The sequence below is a fragment of the Alligator sinensis genome, unplaced genomic scaffold (genome assembly GCF_000455745.1).
Source record: "Alligator sinensis unplaced genomic scaffold, ASM45574v1 scaffold708_1, whole genome shotgun sequence".
Lineage (NCBI taxonomy): Eukaryota > Metazoa > Chordata > Crocodylia > Alligatoridae > Alligator > Alligator sinensis.
In genome coordinates this window covers 2,048,566-2,052,153 of record NW_005842183.1, presented here as the reverse complement: position 1 = coordinate 2,052,153, position 3,588 = coordinate 2,048,566, and the positions used below count along the sequence as shown (strand labels likewise).

General features: G+C 50.3%; 1 protein-coding gene across 1 annotated transcript in view; it reads right to left on the bottom strand.

Moving 5' to 3' along the window:
* SLC35F4 (solute carrier family 35 member F4) overlaps window positions 1-3,588 on the bottom strand; it is a 23,899-nt gene that overhangs the window by 9,018 nt on the left and 11,293 nt on the right. The gene's annotated exons all lie outside the window — the stretch shown is intronic.

Genomic DNA, 3,588 nt, shown 5'->3' with positions numbered 1-3,588 from the left:
AGCAGGAAGTGACAGCTGTCACCACTCAGCAGTCGGTGCACGTTCACTTCTGAGATCCATAGGGCACGTCAGCACTGCCCAAGTATAGCACTGTTGGGCACTGAAGTGAGACACATGGTACCATGTCAAGTCTGCTTCACATGCAGTAACCCCTGCCTGGAAGTAATGTGCCCAGCTTCATGCAGCGCTTAGGAAATTCAGAGGTTCCTGCTGGAGGGTCTTACTCTTTCACTCAGGGCCATAATCACCATCAGATTTGGGGTCAGGAAGGCATTTTGCCCTTACGTCAGATTGGTAAGGACTGTGCAGGTTTTTGCCTTCCTTGGTACCATGAACCACGATCCACTTCCTAGGATCGTCTAATCATCTACAAACCTACTATCTGCTCATCGCTGGAGTAGCTGAACTTCAGCTGTGCCCTTGTCTCCCCTGTTTCTACCTCTGGCTGGCTGGAGGGAGTTTCTGGTCTTGTGCCTTGTAATTGTGTGTGAGGGGCTGAAGTGGTGATTTTGGGGGCTCCTTATGTAAATGGTTATCCACAAATACATAAGTACGTACTAGCCAACAAACTCTCCTGAGGGGCAGGACTTACTGGGCAGGTCCAGATGAGTGCATACCTGTGGTACGAAGCCTCGCAGACCCATCTGTGGCACCACACACTGCACATGTCACACATGCAGGCATTCCCCACGCTGCCCAAGGGGGCGGGTGGGTTGACACTGGGAGATCCTGCTGTCAAAAAACCCAGCCTGAAAAAGGCAGTATGTGCCACCCGCAACTTGAGCCTGGCTGACCAAAAAACACACTCTGGCTGCTGGCCAGGATCTGCACCAGATCACCGCCGCTGGAACCCTAGGAGGCCCCAGGACCCCAGGTTAGGCTGCTGGGGCCAGCCCAGGTGCTGGTCTCAGCCTTCCCTACTCCACCTGGGGCAACTTGCCATGTGCACATACTGTGCACAATATTGTGCTGCTGCTATTCCCTGTGGAAAATCTGGATCGCCCACTGGTGCATACCTAGAACTGCACTGGTGGGCATCTGGATGCGCCCACTGGTGCATACCTAGAACTGCACTGGTAGGCATCTGGATGCGCCCACTGGTGCATACCTAGAACTGCGCTGGTGGGCATCTGGATGCGCCCACTGGTGCATACCCAGAACTGCACTGGTGGGCATCTGGATGCGCCCACTGGTGCATACCTAGAACTGCGCTGGTGGGCATCTGGATGCGCCCACTGGTGCATACCTAGAACTGCACTGGTAGGCATCTGGATGCGCCCACTGGTGCATACCTAGAACTGCGCTGGTGGGCATCTGGATGCGCCCACTGGTGCATACCTAGAACTGCACTGGTGGGCATCTGGATGCGCCCACTGGTGCATACCTAGAACTGCACTGGTGGGCATCTGGATGCGCCCACTGGTGCATACCTAGAACTGCACTGGTAGGCATCTGGATGCGCCCACTGGTGCATACCTAGAACTGCACTGGTAGGCATCTGGATGCGCCCACTGGTGCATACCTAGAACTGCGCTGGTGGGCATCTGGATGCGCCCACTGGTGCATACCCAGAACTGCACTGGTGGGCATCTGGATGCGCCCACTGGTGCATACCTAGAACTGCACTGGTAGGCATCTGGATGCGCCCACTGGTGCATACCCAGAACTGCACTGGTGGGCATCTGGATGCGCCCACTGGTGCATACCTAGAACTGCGCTGGTGGGCATCTGGATGCGCCCACTGGTGCATACCCAGAACTGCACTAAATCAGCTATACTACTTCTGGTTCAGGAGGCCATCCGTGAGAAGAAAGCATGGTACATCTCACTGCAGCACTCCCCCAGGCCAGGCTGAGGCAGTGTGGACACATCCATCATGTCTACATTCAGAGGACACCCATTATAGTCAACATCAACCAACCATTTTCCTTTCTTAGGGCTTGATCCCAAGCCCAGTGGAACCAAAGGAAAGACTTCCATTGGACTTTAGACTGGACCTAGAAAGGTCTATGATATAAATGAAGCAGGAAAACACTGTCTTTTTACAGTCTCAAGGCCACACTTCAGGCCACATATATGAACCTGGAGTGTGGGAGGGGTGGAAAGTCTTGCTAGAATTTGTGCTTTGAGGCCACATAAAGACTGCATTATTATTAGACATGGTCACAAAGGGTTATTCACATAATTTGGTGCTGTTGGAGATTTAATGAGATGATTAACTGCATTATGTACAGAGGCTTAGTTTACACAGATAACCACCCAACATCTATCCTCACCTCCTTCCATTTGCTCTGCATCTATCTAGTACTCCTGGATTGTGGTCTTTTTCTCAGCCTCACCCCCAGAATCAAAGCTGCTAGTGGTTAACGCTCTCCCAGACCACTCCGCTTTAAAAACAGCTTATTCATGTGCAAAGCCTTGGGGGCCTCAGAGCAGCAGTGACTTAAACACAACCCTCCATTCCAGATAAACTGTTTAGATAGAAATGATAACTTAGGGCCAAATTTAGACCTGGGCTCAGAGCAATTGCAGCTGAGGGAAGAATTTGGCTTCTATTCCCCAATCCTACTGCCCTTAAACAGAACTCCCACTGTTTTCAAAAGAAGCCTCCGTCTGACAGACGATGGGGCCAGGACTTGGAAATCAATCACACGTTGAATAATGGCTTATTCCACAGACGGCTGCGCTGAGGCCAGTGATGTTGTTTCTGGAGCAATCTGCTATTTATCAGGAGTTGGATGACCAGGATCTGGATCTTGTTTTTTAAAAATCCCACTAAGAGTGCTTTGAGCAAGACAATGTACCTTCATTTCAGTTCCTTGAGCAGTTAGACATTAACTGTCAAGGTGGTAACTCTGGGACTGCCATAGGAGGCTGTGAAATCTCCTTCGCTAAAGGTTTTCAGCAACTAGTTAAGCAAATATCTACCAAGAACAGTCTAGGAAAGCTTGGGTACTGCCTCAGTGCAGGGAGATGGACTAGATCATCTCTTGAAGTCTCTTTCAGTCCTACATTTTTATGGTTCCATACAGGGGTTACTGGACAGGAACAGTAGTTTACAGGACACTGCCTGAGCAGCCTAAAATTATAACTGCCGCTAAAGCCTGACGACAAGTCGGCTCCCAGCAAAAGCAGCTCCCAGCAAGGGGCAGTATGGAGCTGCATGTTAAAAGAAGTAGAGCATAGGGAATGCCACTCCAGAGGTTGCAATTCCTTCCTTGGATTTCCCAGCATAGGGGAAGGCAGCCATAGGTATGTGCTCCCCCTGCCAGACTATAAATTTTGCAAGGCAGAGCGCAGCAACTGCTCTGCCTCCATGCCAGTAGCTGGCATGCAGAAGACAGGAACACAAGCAATCATCCTAGTGAGCACCTATGGCCACAGTCTTCTCCTAGGATGATATCTCGGCAGTTTTGAGCTAATTTAATGTGGTTGAACTACATATTAAAGCTCCATTTATAACTAGTTGATAAAGGCAAGTGGGCACTTAACAGAAGCATGTTGCAGAAAGGAGTAGAAGGTATTATACAGATGGCTACAAGAACTTCAATAGAAGGTATTAGCCACAGTTTATAACCATGCTGAACT